At 44.2% G+C, this 20,025-nt stretch overlaps 1 protein-coding gene across 8 annotated transcripts in view; it reads right to left on the reverse strand.

Annotated features, from left to right (window-relative positions):
• The window catches only part of CRACDL (capping protein inhibiting regulator of actin dynamics like), a 63,599-nt gene that overhangs the window by 39,124 nt on the left and 4,450 nt on the right, over positions 1–20,025 (reverse strand). For 2 of the 8 annotated variants that reach the window (XM_046901126.1, XM_004938495.5), the window contains exon 1: positions 2,223–2,493. The exons of 4 other annotated variants lie outside the window; for them this stretch is intronic. The gene's annotated coding sequence lies outside the window, so the exon portion shown is untranslated. Of the gene's footprint in view, positions 1–1,343; positions 1,480–2,222; positions 2,494–20,025 lie in introns of those variants that run through there. 2 more of the 8 variants (XM_040657345.2, XM_040657344.2) reach the window with 2 other exon arrangements.

The raw sequence follows: 20,025 nt of genomic DNA on the forward strand, positions 1-20,025 counted from the left end.
AAACGGTCAGTCTACAGCTATTTACTGTCATGCCAGAGCTATCCTTCGTTTGAGGCAGCTTTTGTCTCTTGCCAAGGGTATTTAGAGAAGATGTTTGTCTCCCCTTTCAGTTCTCCATTCGCCAGCAAGCCTTGCACAGGGTGGTGCACAGGTATCAGTCAGGAAAACACTGACTTTCCACCTCTGGCCTGTTTTCTACTGCAGAGACTATTTCCAACATGCCTCCTATGTTTACTATCAAGAAATACTGCCCAGTGTAAGGTCAGTGTCCCAGTAACATTCCCAGACCTGGCTCTGCCGTATGTCCAGGCACCCAGATTTCTGCTGCTGGCTGCTGCTACCAAAGTACAGGACCCAAACCAGATTCAGGTTAAGCCCTGAAGTGTTGGCACTTGCTCCCTTGGATGGAGTCTCAAGTCCTGGCCATCTGTGTATCTGCAGAGGGCCTCCAGTGTAGGTGTAGCAGGAAAATATTTAGCCTTTTACATCCAGCTGGCAAACACACTAGCTCAAACTCGAGGAAAATCTGACCCTGTTTGCTTAGGGGCCTCTTTCCTTTTAACTTTCTTTTTCCTCCAGACATTTTAAAAGTAGTTGTGAGGCAGGGAATGAGGTGTCTAGCAGCTCCATTCCCAGCTCTGACAGAAGACTGTTACTAAGAGGATGCTGCAAGGCTCTGTGAACAAAAGAAAGCAGGGAGTGCTAGATAACTTAACCTCTCTGGTCCCACACTGTCCTCTGAGGGTGTTGCTTTACTGCACAGCCAGATCAAAGTGATTGACGAGGCTTCTGCTGTTGTCTCCTGACAGCTGTTGATCTTGAGAAAGGCACAATTAATTGAAATGTGAAGCTCAAACAGATATTTCTCGTCTCTATCCTATATCACCTGAACACAGTAGTGTGAAGTTACACGCTTAGGAGATTCTTTTGTAATCAAGAGCATCCTGAACTGCAGAAAGATCCTGCACTGGTATGGGTTTCTTCTCTCTTCTTGAATACACATGCAGTGCTAGTCCTAGGGACTAGCTTTCCCATATGTTTCACATGGACAAAAAGCTTGAGATACCAAGTCAGATGTTCACACATCAAAAAGCAGCAGCTGTATCAGTATGCAATGTGAGACTGGCAATTGTTTTTCTGAATACTAAGCATGGAAAATATAAATTGAAACTGTGCTTACTCAGTCCCTCCGAAGAAATCAGGTCCTGAGTGCCCTACAGCCAGCACTCAAACTAAATAACTTCATATTAGAGATAATTAAAAAAATACAGCTTCAGTTTTTTTCAGACCCCTCTTCAAAATGGCCCACTACAGACTCTTGTGCAAAAAAAAAATCCACAAACCTGCTTACAGTGTGTCTGCCCAAGACGTGTGCAGCCAGATCTGAGGCTGATGCCACCTGGCAGGCCTCTGCTCACGTTAACGGGGGCCGTGCCAAATCCCACTGCTGAAGGGCTCGAGCGTACTGTTCACAGACTGCTGAAAAAGGCAAGTGGAATAGCTTGCATGCACCTGGAGACATTTATTTTCACATTTTTTTTAATATGAAAACTGTGTTTCTTGTGAGAAATGGCCCTTCGGAAAACTCTCATGCCACCTCTTTGCCAGTACTGGATATAAATATTCCCTGATGTAAACTGCACAATCACCAGTGTTGCTGAGTAAAGAAGGGAGCCAACAGCACACGGAAGAGAATTTCTTTTGGCCCAAAATTTTTTTAGAATGGCACATCACTTCTGTTTTTGCATTTGTCAAAGGGTTTCTACTTGTAATCTATGAAACAAAAAATGAGGAACAAATCCTCATCCTGTTCCTGTGCTAACAATCACAGGCAACAATTGCCAGCCTCTGCAAACAATACAGTCAGAAGAAATTGCTGCTTTCTATATCTGAAAGTGCTACGAGGAGCCAGTTCCAACAAAAGTGTGGCAGCTGACAACTCTTGACCACTTACACATTTTTACTAGCTCATTTTAGAAATGTCCAGAGAAATTTAAAGGCTGTTTGCAGCACTTTACAAGCAGAAGCCACAAGGAACTAGGGAAGGCAGTTCATCTTTCCACTTAACTTTTTTATGTACCATCTGCTGAAACTTTAATAAGTACAAAGACAGGTCAACACTTGCACGACTGAATGTTGTGCGTCTGTGTAACCAAGGAACGCACTGCACCTGTACAAAACCAACCTTTAAGGCAACTCAAACATGAACTTCAGCTGCTTACCTGCATCCGTTCCTGTTTTGTGAACGTCAACGTAACACAAAAGGCTATCGTTGCTTCAAGAGGGGTCTGTCACCTTGCCAAGTGGTTGCAAACACAACAGAGGTACTCTAAACTTTGCAGGGAGGATCCTGTAAAGCCTCGATCCCGTTCAATTTAGGAAGCGCAAGCTACATCTCATCAGTTATCTGCCACTGGGCTCTGCTCTGCCTTCCCAAAGCATGAGTGATCAACATCGCCCCGGTACCTTCACCAAGCGATCCCTGCATCTGGTGCCGAATGAGTCAGTGGCAAAAGAAAGCACCAGTATCCCCCAGTTGCTAGGGAACAAGCGGGGAGATCCTGACCTGAATTCCTAGCGCAGGCTGATGTTGCTCCGGGAGCTTTGCTGGGTCCTTTCCTGGAAAGGCAGGGACGTGCTGACAGGTTGCTCCCAGGTTAGCAGAGTCTGCTGGGCAGCACCACACAGGGCAATGGGGCGGCAGCTGAGCTGCTTCTACCACAGAAAGGCACTTGTGAATATGGGGAGCGCACGAGCAAAAACTGAGGATGCATTTTCTACCTTCTGTGCCAATTAAGCCTGAAAGTTTTTAAAATAGAAATAAGATCTTTTTATCTCAACTCGTCATTAGAGAATGTGGAAAAAAACACCTACTATGCACATGGCCTCGGCGTTAACAAATGCAACAACAGAATATTGGATGTAGAAAACCAAGAAATTAAGGTTATCCCAGACACCTGTGCTACAAAGTATACAGTACAGACAAACTCATAACTGAGAACAGGGAAGAGAAGCATGTCAGAAGTGGTAAAGATGACACAAGAAATCTGCCTTTTCTGACCCTTTAAATATTTTAAGTTACAGCCATGCCAGTGCATTAATTACTCTACTTAGCTTGCAGCCTTCTCAGAATGCATTTTCTAAAAGATAAAAAGAGCTGAAATAGACCTGAAGAGCTAAAGGACCTTCAGATCCCTTGGATTGGAAATAGCTGACCCCAGTTACCCTTTATGGGGAAGGAAAATAATGAGTCCTCAGATGCAGTATGAGATGCCTTGTGCAGAGCAGATTATCAGGGAAAAAGCGCCTGTTTGCTTTTTGCTGAATCCGTGCTCTGGGCAGCAAGGATGAGAAAGCAATGCTGAGCGTGCCATATCGGGTATTTCCACTGATGGCTGGAGGCAACCAGGGACATTGAGGAAGACAAGGGGTAGCACTGCAAAAGCACCTTCTCCAATTCAACCAAATACTTCCCCATCTCAAGAGGTTCCCTCCTTGCTGGAGTGGTGCCAGCACCTGCTTGGTAAGGCACGTGCACTGCATGCAGGAATCACAGAATCATGCAATAGCCCAAGTGGGAAGGGACCCACTAGGATCACGTCTAGCTTCTGGCTCCATACAGGACCATTCAAGATCCAAACCCTATGTCTGACAGTGGTGTCCAAACGCTCCTTGAACTCCAGCACTCAGGGCTGTGCCCGCTGCCCTGAGCAGCCCGTTCCATGCCCACGGCCCTGTGGTGCAGCCCCTTTCCATCACCCCCAGCTGCCCCTCCCCTGACAGCTCCATGCCGTTCCCTCGGGCCCTGTCGCTGTCACACAGAGCAGAGCTCAGCGCCACCCCTCTGCTCCCTGTGAGGAGCTGCAGCCGCCATGAGGCCTCTCCTCAGCTCGCTGCTCTGCGCTGAGCACACCGAGGGGCCTCACACGCACCTCACACACCTTGCCCGACAGACCCTTCACCATCTTCATAGCCCTTCTTTGCACACTCTCTAATAGTTTTATGTCCTTATGTTGCAGTGCCCAAACCCACACCCAGCACTGGAGATGAGGCTGCACAGCACAGAGCAGAATGGGACAAGCCTTCCCCGCGCCCAGTGGCAGAGCTGGGCCTGGTGCAGCCCAGTTTACAGCTGGCCTTTGGGCTGCCACAGCACACTGTTGGCTCAGATACAGCTTGCTGTCAGGCAGAACCCCCAGACCCCTAAGGTTTGTAGCAGGTACACCTACAAACCAGCCGGTCACCCCATGGGGAGAAGTGCTTTTAAGGATGGGCCTCAGGTGGAGGAAGACTGGCCTGTTACATCTACAGAAGTTCAGCAGTGGCCTTAAAAGGAATTTTTCCACAACTTACTCAAACATTTATATCTGTTTTAAACAAAACAAAGTATTAGTAGAAAGGTAATGCACACAAGTGTCTTTGCAGAAATGCCAGACCATTTCAGTGGCACACCTAATGTTGATATTTTGTGTGTGTAGTGTACCCCAAAAAAGACCCACCTGATGCTGCTACATACAGACCGGTTCAGTGGCCCAACCAAGCTGTGCTCAACACAGCTCAGGCGATGGCCTCTTAGCTTGAAATCTCTCCCTCACTCATAAAAGTGTGTGTTTACCCAGAGAATCAGCCCATTCCTGCAGTAATTACAGCAGCCCAAAAGCAGATGAGTATTACGGTGCTTCAAATACCTTTCTGAACAAGAGCCAAAGCCCATCAGGTTGATAGGAAAATTGCAGTTTTTTTGTTCCCTTCCCTCCGCTCATCTTTTTGCAGAAACAGGACGAGCTCGGTGTTTAGACTCATCACAAAAGCACGACAATTTCCAGACAACACAGTTATGGATGTCACGACCCTGGCAGCAGCAAAGCTGAATTAATCCACATTTTAAGGAGTCACAATAAAAAATCATTGCAGATAACCAACCAGCGTTTGGAAGGAGTAAACTGAAAATTCAAGATATTAAATAGAAGCTTGCCTGCTGCTAAAGAAAAGCTGAACGTGTAACAGAGTACTGAGGGTAAGCCAGAAATCACGGGTCTGTGCAGTGCAACTGTATTTTAACTAGTACAGGTGTTCTGAAACAATCTGATTTATGGAAGGCCATCCTGAAGATACCATCATCAGAAGGCAGAACGATGCAGAAAACCTACCCACAGGAACATCTGTATATTAGATGGCACTAGGTTCGGTTTCTTAATTAGGTTCTTCTTTTACAAACCAAATGGAGAGGATTTCACTGCATTTTTTTTCCTACAAATTCCTCCCAGTTGCCTTTAAATTCAGTAACACAACAAGGTGACGCTAAACAGCAGGAATCAGAGGAAATAGAGGAAGCTTGGCAAAATGAAGGGTGCAGCAAATATAAGCTTTTGATAATGAGGCTGTCAGTAGAAGCAAAGAGAAATTTCAAGATACAAAGTACAGAAGATTTCAAAAGAAATAGAGAAGTGCTCGACTTGAAAGAAAGCAGGTAAAGGAAAGCCTTTCTGGGGGCAAGATTTTCAGATGTGAAACAGATCTTACAGCTTTGGTAGACTGCAGTAAAAGGTCCAGGAGGAAAATGGTGCCAAGTGAGAAAGGAAAAGAGAGAAAGAAAGAGAGAAGCAGAAAGACAGAGAAAGGAAGGCATAGGGAAGTAAGGCAAAAATACTCTTGGATTTTTCTGCATACCAGGACTGCCACGTGGCTGGAACCAAGGGAGAGACCTGGCAATGGAGACAGCGTTTCAGGTAAGGGCTTTGTCATTGCCACTAAGTCGCCGATCATTGTAAGGCCATTCATTTTTCAGCTGTTTTCAAACACAGCTAAAATTCTATGAAGGCTTGAGGGAAATTTTACATTCCTACTGGTTGGAAAAGGAGGTGTGAATGGTATGTGAAGCAGAATGATAACAGGCAATAAAACAGCAAAAACTGCCAAATAGTAAAGCAGTTCTGTGTAAGAGCTAACAAAAGGCTGCAGACAAGAACAGCACTGCTGGAAATGCTGGCTGAAGTGTGAGCCCAAAATGGCCACGTTGCCTCCCCCCAGAGCGAGCAGCACAAACGGGCAAGCAGCAAAATGGCTCTGGGTAGGGTACAGAAAAGCCCCCCTGTGTTGTTAAAAGCAGCTAGTCAGGTCTTCCTCTTGTCTCAGCCACTGTAACTCCACAGGCTTCATTTTATGCCAGCTGAAGATGTGACCAAATGCACTGTGTCAGAGGAAGGCAGCAGTTCCTCTTACATGCTGCAATTTGCCTGCAGGCCCATTTTAGCAAGGCACTTGTCTTCTCCAGGGGAGAGTGTTCAACGAAGGGTTTGATCTCCTTGATGAATACAGAAGGATGTCAAAGTACTGAACTTGTCAAACACACCTCTTACCAAAATACCTTTCAAAATTTGCTTTACTCGGCATTGCATTTGTAAGGCAAAGCAAAGCAGACAATTCAGCACAGCCCAGGTTTAACCAGGGGAAGCCTAACTACGCTTTCCAAATCTCTCTGCCAACGTCTAGCCTTATGATAATGTGCAGGCAACCCGGGAGCACCTCGGTGTACACTGTAGTGCAGGACTGAGCAGCTCAGGCTCAGGCAGATGAAGTGCAGCTGAGCAATGCTGCCAGCTTCGTGCTAGGGCTGCTTCCCCCAGCCCTGACATCCTGGCAGGATCCCTGCACCATTCACAGAGGCACAGGGCAAATCCTCAACCAACATTTAATAGGAAGAAACTTACTTTCCTTCTCAGTGAGAAGAGGACGATGTGCCTGGAGGCAGCAAACAAATTTCCGCATGTCCAGGGCTGTCTTGTAAATAACGTTTACAAGAGAAATAGTTCAAATTTACTTAGCACAAAAAGTACAGGGCAATGAATTATTCATCAGAACAGAGGAACTGAAATACTGTCTTTTGTTAGGCTGGCTATTAGATACTCAGGGAAAATGAAGACAACCAGACTTTCTCAGATGCAATAACTGATCAGCGGCGACACTGACAAGTTGGAAGGAAATCTTTTTTCAGTGAGTTGCAACCATTTTCAAAGTAAATGTCTGAAACTGATAACACACCAAATGTAGCTGCTATGTCATCATACACACGAGCCTTCTTAACAACAGAAGCAATACGAATTGACATTACAATACTGATTTTTTTTTCATATTACTACAGATTATGTCCAAGTGGTGGTATTATTCTTTCTGTTTAATGCCACAGGGCTGGACAAAAAGATGAAAACCTTGTAAAATGACGCCCCAGTTGCTCTTTATGGGAATAACGGTAGAATTGGTCTGCCAGTCAAACTGCCAGTTACTGGAGAACCTGGATTTTCAAGATCATAGAATCACAGAATCACAAGGTTGGAAAGGACCTACAAGATCATGTAGTCCAACCGTGCTCCTATTATCACTGCTACCACAAGCCACTAAGCCATATCTCGTAGCTCCTCATCCAGACGCCTCTTGAACGCTGCCAGGGATGGTGACTCCATCACCTCCCTGGGCAAATGATGAACAACACTCCTCCTATTTTATCAGGACAAAAAAAAAAAATAAAGCAGACGTTCAAGTTAAGAATAAGATTCAGCACTGAATTATTGTACCGTAAAGGCAGGCTAGCAGCTGTGTGCACTTCTCAGATTATAAAAAATCCAAAGCACTGACCTGTAAAGCAGAAATAGCAGTAACATCTGCTAGATTTCTGGGCTCTGAAATAACATTCCCTGAAAGCAAGTTTCCAAATGAAAGGCTGAGCACTTCTGTAAAATATCATTTCCTTTTCCAATGAATTGTGTTTCTCTTCAGAAACTGTATTTAATAGCCTAAGTGCAAAACCACACACATCTCCCTTCTCTGGGAATAAAAGTAATGTGGCAAAGTAACAATCTGTGATGGCAGCAGCACAAAGGCAGATTTATTGATGCCTTTCAGAATTGGGAATATATCAGCCCGCCCTCCTTGCTTACTCCCTGCTCCTGCTCTTAGTCCTTTCCTATGACACAGATTCTTACATGCGGTCTTCTCAGCCCTGCAGTGGAGTGAATGGAGCTCTATTTACCCTTCTACGTGGAGTACCATGGCAGTTTCACAAAGACAGAAACGCTGCTGCTTCTTAGGCTCTCTGCTTGGCATTTTGGTGTCTTCTTTCTAAGTTCTCAGCACTGCCAAAGCTCTCAGCACTTCACAAAACTTTCAACCGGGCCAAAGTCTGCTCCCTATTACATGAATTCCCAGCAACTCTGTCTCAGTTGTAAGCAGGTATTTAAAGCAGACCTTGGTATCATCTTCTTCTTTCCCCTCATACATTTGCCAGATGGCTTTATTTAATGTCTGTTCCCTAGACTGGCTCTGAGATGGATTTTTTCCTCTACATTTGCCATCTGCTGGTCCAAACAGCGAAACAATAAATTTGCTTTTCAATCTCAGAGCATTGATTCACTCTTACTGTTGACTTGGCATCCAAAATAGAATTGCAGGCAGACAGGCAGGTCTGGACAACGCTGCACTTGACCAATAGTAATTTTCTCCTTTTTTTTTTTTTTTTTGCCTTTGAGGGCTATTACAAAGTTCCAAGAGGGAACGAAGAACAAAGCCAAGAAAGACAAGTAGGGAGGTGACCTGAAGGATGTGTTCTCAAGGATGGAAAGTGGACTGCAGAGTGGCTGTGGCTTGAAAGGAGGATTTGCAGCTCCCGCTATTGGCATTGCGTGGCCTTGTACAAAGAAAAACTCTCACACTGTGCAGCAGCTAATGGCAAAGAACTGCACATGGACTTCCAAGAGAAACAAATGCTGAACCAAAAACAAAAAAAAAAGACTTAGATCCTCTGGGAACTGTCTCTTGCTTTTAGTGAGGAGGCAGAGAGAACAGGGGGAAATAATTTATGTGGTTAGGTGTCCCATGCACCCACCTTGCGCAGCACCCAACCAAGGGAGGAGGAAAGAAAAGATGCCAAGCGGCCATCACCCCTTCTCAGTGCCTAACACAGGATGGTACTGAGCTGCCTGAATGTGCACATTTGACCCAACCTCATCAATTTAAACTCAGAATTTTTCGGAGAATACTCTCTGGACTGCATGCACGTTTCCAAGCACAACAGCTTCTTGTGTTGGCTGAGTCTGATGAATGCTACAAGAGTACAATTAAATAATAAGAGTAGTAAAAAGCTTGGTGCTGTTCATACTTGAGAAGATCTTGAATGGCTCTGGACAAATCAGAGCCAAAGCAATGCATGAAAGACAAACATTTTCTAATCCTCTCGTTATTACTGTTGCTCCCGCTAAAGGTATTTGAGGACGCTCATTTCATGACAACAATATTCATTTCACTCTTGAGTGCCACAAAAGACCAATTGTTTATACCAACAGTCTAAGCGAACGAAAGCTTAAGAGCTCCTACAGTTCAATGTTTCACTGTATGCTTCAATTTGCATACATACTTGTCCTTTGCTATTCCTCCTGTGCTTTTTGATGACATAGATGACATCCAAACAGCCTGCTGGCCCTCAGCTTTGCATCGCATAGTGAAGCATAAAGGCTGCAGAGCCCAGATCTCTTTGCATTCAGTAAGAGGTGACACTACAGAGCTGGTATGTTTTAGTTTACTCCAGCTTCCAACCTCAGTTATGAAACTACAAACCTACCTCACCTGCTTGGTGTCCAATGCTCCTTGAAGCCTAAAGGAAGATTCCCTAATTACTCAGAGAGTGTCAAATCAAGCACAATTAGACCGGAGCGCAACTGAAGAATAAGATGCACAGATTCTTTTCCAATGCAAATTCCTTCACTACTGAACTGTACTGCACTGCACCACCTGCTCCAGGTCTTAATACAACCTGATGCTTCACGTACCTCGTGCTCAAGGGAGTGGTGCTGAGAAACAGATTTCTTGAAATTCCCAAGCTGCTTTATGTACTTTACGTTACTGGCTCACAACAAGGAGATTTCTGGTTGTCATCATCATGAATGAAAGCCTGAAAATTCAGTGACAAATTATGCTGCTTCAGGAAGGTGGAACGAGCAGCCAAAAATAATGTGTCACAGGAAAGCATAAAACAGCACCAGAGACAGCACAAGCCAGGCCTGTGTTCAAGAGCTGCACTGGTACAGATGTTAATAGGTGTACTCAGTAAAGGACAAGGCCATACCACCAGTCTGCATATCCATGGAAACCACGAGAGGATCTTCTGGGGAAAGGAGAGGCGAGATGGAGAACAAAGGAGCTTTATTTCTTTCTCCTTTTCATTAGGGCTAAATAGCTTTCACATTATATAGTGAGATTATTTAGGCTGGGGCTGTGCCCACCCCAGCGTAACAAAAGAAATGCAGAAAAAGAACAATATGGATTCATCAGCTCCTTCAGTCCCCAGAGGGCAAGGCGAGCCTGCACTGTGGTCCATGTCTCTGCCTGCCCACAGCTACTGTTCCACCTCAGCTAAAGCTGATGCAAACACACCCAGTCACACAACAGATAACCCATTATAACATGCACAGTACGGTACAGTACACATGCCAGATGCCTGTTGGTTGGGGTGTGCAGGCTAAAAAGGGGAACAATGGTCTGCTATGCAGCTATCAGTACGGAGTAGTTAGGTACGAAGTACCACTATGGCTCATTTCCCTTTGTGTATATACGTATCTTCTGAATACATTTATGACGATGCAATTGTATCCGCTCGAGACTGTTAAACCTCAGTCTTTACTGAGTTACAATTACTCATCAAAGTTCTTTCACTGGCTTAAGGACAACGTCCAGTGAAAGGACGAGCTATTGTTGCACAAATGATGAAATGACTGGCATCTCCTTATGATGCACAGCAATACCAGCTGCATCTGCCAGCTGCGCTGCTCTAGCCATCCAGAGGACACCTCCTTGAATTCCTCCTCCTGCTGCACACCTTACAGGAGCTGGGCAGAAGCACCGTTTCTCTCCATTTCCTTCCAGCTGGCATCACAGCAAGAGGCGGTGCCGGGGCTGACACAGAGTGAGCTGGCAGCTGGCTACCTGTGTGCTGAGCTGCCAGCCAGGAAGAAAGAAATGGGCACTGTCTGCCCTGCTGCTGCTGCTGCTGCATGTGCCCTCTGAAGAAGCAGAATGAAAAATCAGTGCAAATAAGACTATTGTTAACAATCTCCTTCCCTTGTTCTCCTGCACCTGCCACTGATTGCTGTCTCTTCCATCAGTCTGACAGCCCTTTGCCTATGATCTGTTCTTCTGGTTTGTTCCTGGTGCAGGCTCTCACTGGCCTTTGCTGGAGGCAAGAAACAGTGACATCAGGAAGAAAAAGGGAGGGAGAGAAAACAGGCAATAAAACCTTAAGATACCCTCAGTACCATCCAAACACAGTGAAATAGGAGAAGAAAAGCTCCTTCTTCAATATCTTTTGTTTCTAATGCTATCTGCAGGACAAAATAAGATGGGTATGGTTTTTTTTTTTTACCAAATGACTTGAAATTCACATAGCAGAGCAGAACAGTTGGCTGATATGGAACTAATCTTTAAATTTTACAGTGCCTTTAAGAAAATGGGACTTGCACAGTTTTTATTTCTCCAATGACATTGAAGCCCAGTTTGCTCTCTTAGTTGGTTCCGAAAGCCTTGAAATTGACAGCTGAATGTGAACCATTTACAACCTCACTTTTACAGCTATATGAAATCAGCATTGATTTATGCAGCACACAATGCCTTCATTTCTCGATTAACTTCCATTCTGGCTTTTGCTGTAAAGCCGCCGTTTTCACTGATATCTTATTACAGTCGAGATCGTTGCAATAGCTGTATTCATTTCTTCCATTACACTCAGCTGCTCCTCGTAACCTCGGTGAGGCTGCCTCCACACGCCAGAGGCAGGTTGTGGCTTCACAATGAACCTTGCTTCTGGCACGCTCAGATTCAAGCACTGACTCAGCAAAGCAAACAGTGCACTTTTCAAGCAGTTTGCACAAGGTGGTCAGGGCATTCTGATTTAATACTCAACGCACTATCGGACCACCCCCATACAACACAATTAATTACAACATTTATGAACTGAAGTGCTTTCTGCTGGTACCTGACAATCTGTTATTCCTAAGCGAAAAAACACGCCAGGAAGACTAGTTAAAATGTGAAGCTCGTTTTAATGAAGAAGCTTTGAAGTCAGTAGAAAACGTGCACATTCCTATCCCACCTACAATAGCAAATAGCTTATTCTTCCTTACCTTAAGCTATTAAACCACACATTGTCTCCAAATCGCTGTACTGACTCACTGCGGAATTATAATGACACCACAGCAAACTCTTGGGTTGAGCTGATAGGAGCTCTCAGCTTTAGTCCAGATTTGATACCAAAGCAAACAGTTGATACCGTTACAGCTGACTTGTAAGTTCCAGCCTAATTCATTCCTAAAGGGTGGATGGACAAAACAGAATTGTGCAGTCATTTATTATGATGAAAACGGACTAATCCATAAGTTGGTCACTTTTATTTTGCATCACGCTTTAAATATGGGCTACTAAAATAACAGCTAATCAGGTAAGAAAAGCTAACAGGAAATGAGGCTTTATGCTGCGGACGTACTGCTGACAAAATTTGCTCCTGTAAGTAGAAGCAGGTGTGGTTGGAAAACCAATGAAATACTTTTCATTAGAATTTGCAGTTCTTTTAGTGGAGAGGGAGCTGGGGAGCCCCCAGGAGAAGCTGCCACCTCCGCGGTCATTTTATTCTCTCCACACTTTGAGGCCTCAGCCCCACTGCCAACAACCTTCCAGCTACAGGGCTGAAGTCAGAACACCACTGCCCAGGTCCAAAGTCCTCCTGAATCTGACACGAAGATTCACGCTGAGATGTACTTATCTGTACACGTGGCCTTCTGTTGTAACCCAAAGTAGTACTGCGACTGCACTAAAGTTAGTGGCTTTCATTCAGAACAAGCATGCAGTGCAGCTAAGCTGGTTATTAAACCAGATAGCTGAAGCAGCATGAATAAAAATTACAGAATTAGACTTAAAGGTTATGGTCTAATTGTCAGTAAGCCCCTTTATTTATTTTGCTTTGACTAATAAACTTGGTACATCTGGCTCACAGCAAGGACATTTCTGGAAGGTTTGAAGAAAATTGATTGGAAGGCCTTTGTGTACGCGATAAAATGTACAGCTTTCTTTGCTCCCGGAGTCATTTGGCAGCAGGGTCAGAGGACCAGCTTGTGCTGCCCTATGAGAAAGCTTGTGGAAACAACCTCTCTTCTCACCAGCAGACAGAACTTCTGCATAGGCCTAATAGAAAACTCCACGTGCTTGCGTGAACAGTGCTGAGTTGTACAAGAGATGGTAACCAGCTCAAAGAGTAGAATTTTCCCAAAGCAGCAGGTCAGCTGGCATTATCCTTGTTTATACCATGTTCACACTCTTGTCAAAGAGGAACCAGACTATTTCCTTGGTTCTGGTATCTCTGCAAAGGACCAATTTTCAGTCCCATGAAAACTTTCAACTTCACCTGTCCAAGGGTTGAAGCCCACTTGAGATCCTGGAATATCAGATATGCAGCATTATATTATTACATGCTCATGATTTCAGCTTGTGCCTGGGAAAGCGATGTCTGTCTTCTTCCCTTATCATCTTTCCATTGTTAAATTTCAGGCTAAAAAAAGTAAAAACAACTGGGGAGAATTAATAACCCAAGTTATCATTGCAATTGAGTTCGGTTTTGCTGAAGTAATGGCTGTAATTCAGAGCAAGTATAAAATTCAACACAGCCTCTTTATCCCTTTATCCAAGAAGATAACAAGAACAAAATAATCACCTACAGATGCATGGCATGTCCACAGAAGCAGCTGATGCTGCTGGCCAAAAGAGATGTCCCTTAAGATTGCTATCACAGATGCAGATATCTGTATTTTAAAACATCAGGAGTGGTTCTGCTTCATCACCAGAAATAAACATTAGCTAAAGCATACTAAAAATTGCCCATTTTTAACTTAAGTTTTGAGAGATTGACCTTGAGCGAATCCAGGTTCACAACCCTGCTTCTGATCTTGCAGCAGTTCCTTGTTCTGACTTGCCCAAGCACGGTGTATTTATGCACATTACTCCATGTTCTCAAATGCCTGTGCAAAAGTGGAAGCAGCAGATCCTCCTTAGGTTGAGTTCTGTTGATTCATAATGGCACACCTGTCCAAAGAATCTCGCAAGCCACAACCGTGAGGCCACAGAAAGAAGACAACTCTGTAGCCCTCCATGTAGCCCATCTGTAGACCCAACATTCACAGGAGCTGTGGTATCAGGTCCCCTCTCCTGTCTCAGTCTCCATCAGTCTTCCACAGGAGCCAATATGCTCCCCACTGTGTTCTGCAGCCCTGCTTACCAGACACGTTACTATCACAGGACCCAACACTGCACTCCCTCAGATACATAGATAGGGGAAGCAGGTACCTGTGCAGTTCTGTCCTGCAAAGAGAAGATCAGATTTTCTGAATCTCCTTATCCTTCTCAGCTGATTGCAGTATGTACCACGATTTCTCAACATTAATCAGCTGTTTCTGAGAAACGTGAGACTTGTGAGGAGACCGTGCCAATTCAATCACACTGTATGCTCTTCTACATATAAGACAGATTGGAGATGACAGTGAAGATGACCCACACCCTATGTAAGCCCCACAGAAACTGCATAGTTATTCACTTTTCACTAGCTAAACATTTGTTAAAATGATTCTTGGCTTCCTTCCACAGTTCATCAGACTGATACTTCAACTCATTTTTTTACTCAAGACAAACAGAAACAAGGGGTATATAAAACTGGAGGTGTAAAATACTGCAATAGCTAGAACATTATTTTTTTTTTACACCTTTTCATCCGCGTAAAGATAATGGAAAGCTTCAGTTATTTTTGAGGTCACTATCTCCAATTAAGAGCAACACATAAGTTTTAAACAAATCAGACAACCGTGGAACAATTTTAATCCCTGAATGAATAAATCCCTTGGGGGACCTGGCTGCAGAGAAATCAATGGACCATTCTATTACGCCTTAGCAGCAAATAAGGCACAATCTGGCTCCTGCAGTGAACCTCAAAGCCACAAATCCTGTCATAAGAATTTATCGGATTCATATGATCTATCATCGGAGCCTGGTTAAACCCAGAATGTCTTCTGCTTACAGCAGCTGTTGGAGCAGCATTGTGTGAGATCATCTTTAGCTTAGGGGCTAAAATCTAATGCAGAAAAAAAGAAGGCAGCAATAAGCATTCCCAGGGCAAATAATGTGTTCTTGGGAAGCCCTACCCTTACTAGCACCCTGCTGCCCGTTGACCTTACCTCTGCCTCAGACGTGCCAGGAGAAGTGTCAGCCTGACAGTGGGAAGCTCGGCATTTGCTCCCGCTGCCTTTCATAGTAACATATAAATGACCTCTCCTGCCCTGCTGACTGCAAGTGCTCTCTCTCACTGTGGGATCAAACACAAATCATTCATACTGTACTACAAAAATACATCACAACCTGGCACAGAAAGTAGAATTGTGCTATAGAAAAAAACCACTGAAACAAAGTGATTTCCCCTCCCCTCCAATATAACTCACTCCTCATCTACAGCGTCTCTCAGGGCAATGACAAAATCGCTTTGTTTGGTACAACTGATACACTCCAGCCCATATCAAGTACTCTGTGTGGCATACCTCAGGCTGTATCTGCTCTTGTAAAGCAAACACTGTCCGGACAGCACAGTGATGCTGAAGCCAATGGCTTCAAACCGGACTGTTCTGCTCTCTTGGTCCTTGGAAGAGGGTGACCACATCCCAAGTGCTTGCTACAAACCACCAGCAGCCCATCTAACTCCAGGACCATGGCCAGGACTGTCTCAGCGATATGAGATCCCAAACAATTGCACTCCAGTTCAAATGCAGACTCCAGTGCAGAGATGCTCCTGTTGGGAACATAGGTTTATCATCCACGTCCCATTCCTCAGACCATTCAGATCTGGGGCACGTCTGCAGCTTCCTCTCCCTGAAAGCTAAGTAGGAAAAGAGAGTGAAAATAACACACAGAGATACTATCCAGACAGAGCTATAGTACTGCTGCAGCACATCCAGTGCTCAGAAATGCAGAAGTCCTCTGACCTTTCAGTGTTCAGATGTAGTTCTGGAGAGTCAAGTTTTCAGAGACATTAAACACTTAAAGACAGAGATGGCAGTCAGCACTGAGTAGGAATCACTGACCATTAAGAAGTACAGTGAGATCTTCAGAAGGTTGAATGCCCCAGTCCCATTGCAGCTGATAGGAGTCATATTCCTGAATATGTTAAAAGCTTCTGTACAAGAGATATGACTCTATTATCTCTAGACACCCATATATAACGTCTCTAATCCATTTTGCTGGCTTCAGGAAGGAAAATACAAAAGTAATACTACCAGCCTTTTCCTCCTTCCCCCAATTAAAAAATACCTGTATGTTCTGCTTTGAGATCTGGCTTTAAATCTATCTGTGAGCAAATAAGTGAAACTTCCACAGAAGCTGCGACGGTAAACTGCAGCAGTGCCTGATAGCATCAGATGGAAGACAGGCAGAAACAGCAAAGTATTAAGCTGACTGTGAAAGGGCTTCTGAGGAAGCAAAAGAGAAGCAGAGCCAAAAGAAAGCACAAATAATTTTCACAGTGACTTCACTTCTTCACCAGCGTCCTCTCACAGAGCTGTTATGCAGAACTCTTATCTGTGCAGGCAATTTAAAACATCAATAGATATTTAACACCTCACTTTTTTTTTAAGAAACGAAACTAGCAAAGGATCACAACGCTCTTCATCCACTTGTTCAGTTAGATAAGCTGACTTCACGGTCAGCTGCAGCATCCTTTCTTCCTTCTTTCATCTTACTTAAAGAAAGATGTGAAAAGGAGCTAGGCTGTAAGATAAAAATTTCACATGTATTGTCTACCAGAGTTCCCATCATTTTGAATCAAATAACCTTTGAGGTAAGTACATATGTGATGTGAATGCTGGAGAGCAGTATATGGGACAGTATCTCCTTGCAAAGCAAGCTTGCAAGAAACAAGAAACCCACTAACCATATATTGTATAATACTTAGATAATTTGGGGCTAAGTAATTTTGGAGGGATACATCTGCATGAGACAGAAAATGAATGTGTGTCCTGCCAAAGGGCCTTAACGCCCTCTCTGGGCTGCAAAAATAAGAATGTCTCATTTCTGCTATAAAGCAATTAGCACATTGGAAAAAAAATGGTAGTTTGTACTGATACAAGTTAATGTGGCACGTTCACTGTTCCCAGAAGCCTGAATAGAAAGCAGGAGGGACTGAAATAAGAAATGTTTTTCTTCTTTTTCTAGCAAGGCCCGTCATGGTTTTCTTCAAAAGTAACTCAGGTGCATTCACTTTTGGAAGCCAAATTTAAGATACCTGAACATGCTCTGTGTCATAAAGCAAGAGCACTCCTCTCCGAAAGTCGGTGGTCACGATCCACTTGTGAGGATTCCCAACAGTCCTGTTCTCACTCAAGCACACTTGCCTTTCTTTCAAAGCTCCCTTTCCAGATGCCGGAAGAGTACTGCTGATAAGGACAGCATTTCCTTCTGCATGCCTGGAGGACGTGCCAGCACTAGCAAAACCCAGCTACCACTGCTGCCCTGAATGAGTGAGCAAGGCAGCGAGAAGGAGGGAACCCTGCCCATCTGCATGTTCATTTGTGCTCACGGAGCTGAGGACATGCAGATTGAGAGGACTGATTGACCTTTTTAACCGGTTGGCTTAACCGGTGATCAGCTCCAACAACTTTCTCATCTGCTCTTTTCATTCGAGCTCTTTTGTGCATCTGTTCCTGACACATAGTCTCTGTTTAGCCACAGACACCAAGGAAACTATTTTATTATGATGCTGCCATCTATAGCTTTTCTGAAGACTACACCATCCCTGCACAGTTTTGATTCTGATTTATATTGATAAAAATGACACTGTTTATCCTTCGAGGATTTTATCGTCAATTCCACCCGACCCCAAGAGAAATGTGAAATAGTCCTGGGTACAATCTCTTGTTATCTCTTATTTCTGCCCCAAAGATCTTCCCAGCTTTGCCAGCTCTGAGATTCTCTGATGAAGACTTTGAGGTGAAAGCTTACCCAATCTATTCCAAATAGCAGAAGGCATGCTGGAGTGCTCTGCTCAGCCAGCACCTTCACACTGTGATGCAACAGACAGGGACAGAAACCAAAGTCTCCTCTTATACTTCTTTAGTGTCCTATTTCTCTGCACTGATTATTACCAGTCAGCAGAAATATTAATTCTCTTCCTGTCCCAATGTTTCCCTGTACAGTAAGTTCTCTCAGCTAACATACCAGTAAGTAAATGGCAGATCTCGGTGAGACGAGAACTGCATGCCCTCTTCTTGCAGAGCAGCAGGCAAACTGATGTAAATCAGAAACCTTGTGTTCTGTAGCCCAACAAGCACAGACCCAGGCCACTTGGATGCTTTGTAGGGTTGCTAGCTAGCAAACTGCTCGCTCATTAGCAATGCATTAACAACTACACCAAGTTAGAACATCCACAGTTACAACAGCCAGCACTGTGTCCTCCTGCTGGAAGCGGAGGCAGTGAGAAGAACAGACAGCATCTGTCCCTCCTCAACACCCAGCACCCAGGTGCTGATGTCTCCATGCTTCTGCCCCAGGCCCCAGGACCTTGCAAATAGCTTTGAGACACCAATATTAAGGAAAGAATGTCACAGGTATAAGAATTCAGGAGTTCCTGAAGGGGGAATGGTTTTAAACTGAGACAGGGGAGGTTTAGGTTAGATATTAGGAGGAAGTTTTTCACACAGAGGGTGGTGACGCACTGGAACAGGTTGCCCAAGGAGGCTGTGGATACCCCATTCCTGGAGGCATTCAAGGCCAGGCTGGACGTGGCTCTGGGCAGCCTGGTCTACTGGTTGGCGACCCTGCACATAGCAGGGGGGTTGAAACTACATGATCATTGTGGTCCTTTTCAACAGAGGCCATTCTGTGATTCTATGATTCTGAATTTTCATGGTGTGCAGGGTCCTGTTATCTACACATCCAAGGCCTTCTTTAAGCTCCATGTCATTGTGTATTTATAGCTTCTTCCTTCAGTTCTAGAATGTTTTTCATTTTAAGAAAAAAAAAATCTAATCAAGTGTAGGATCACATAAAACCCATAATTCAAATTCAATGCCAGCAGCTGATAGCATTGTATTAGCGAGTTAAAAGATGAAACTGTTCTTTTGTTATTCTATTTTTCTTCAAATCGCAGAGTTGCTGAAGCTGCTGTGATAAGAGAAGACTGAGAAAGACAAACTGGGTAATCCTCCCATCTCACTTTATCACTTCCAGACACAAAGGTGTAAAACCGCAGTGCTTCTCCCTGCCCAGTGCCTTCAGGTGCTACAGAAGGAAAAACAAAGTGCGTCGTTTAATATTACATCCCTGAAAAGCTGGAAACTCAACGCTGTTCAAAATTGACTTGCAAAGAAAAAAAAAACCCAAACTCCTTCTCTATTTAAAGAAGTGGAGCTATAATGTATTTTTATCCACAGAAGATAATAAACCGTTGATGGAGACTTGCTTTGCAGCACAGAGCTGAAGCACTTTTTAAGTGTGTCTTCCAGAGTGTGTACTCTCCAGAGTGTGTCTTCCCCTTGGAAATTCAGACCTGCACATCATACCTAAAATCATAAGGGTATCCATTAAAGACAAAGTTGTACTCAGCTGCTGTCAGGCTATTTTCCTTAGTCTTTTTAAAGTGCTTCTGTCTTGGTTTTGTGGTAGCTCCATCAGTTTGTAGAGATAGATCACAAACCCTTACCATCTTATATACACATGCAGGTTTCTGTTCTGTCCTTCTCTTCACATACTCCCTTGGCTGACTGATAAATTCTGCCTCAAACCAGCTGACACCAAGGAGACTGTTGAGAAAAATGCCAAGGAAATCTGTGTCTAGTTTTATCGCATGCTCTTTGAGCATCAACAGACTAAAAACTGGTATGCTCTAAGTAAATACACTCTGTGAGGCTCTTTCAGAGACACTAAGAGGCAACGCTGACAAACAGCTAAAGAAATCCCACGGTG

This window comes from Gallus gallus, chromosome 1 (assembly GCF_016699485.2).
Source record: "Gallus gallus isolate bGalGal1 chromosome 1, bGalGal1.mat.broiler.GRCg7b, whole genome shotgun sequence".
NCBI classification, from domain to species: domain Eukaryota; kingdom Metazoa; phylum Chordata; class Aves; order Galliformes; family Phasianidae; genus Gallus; species Gallus gallus.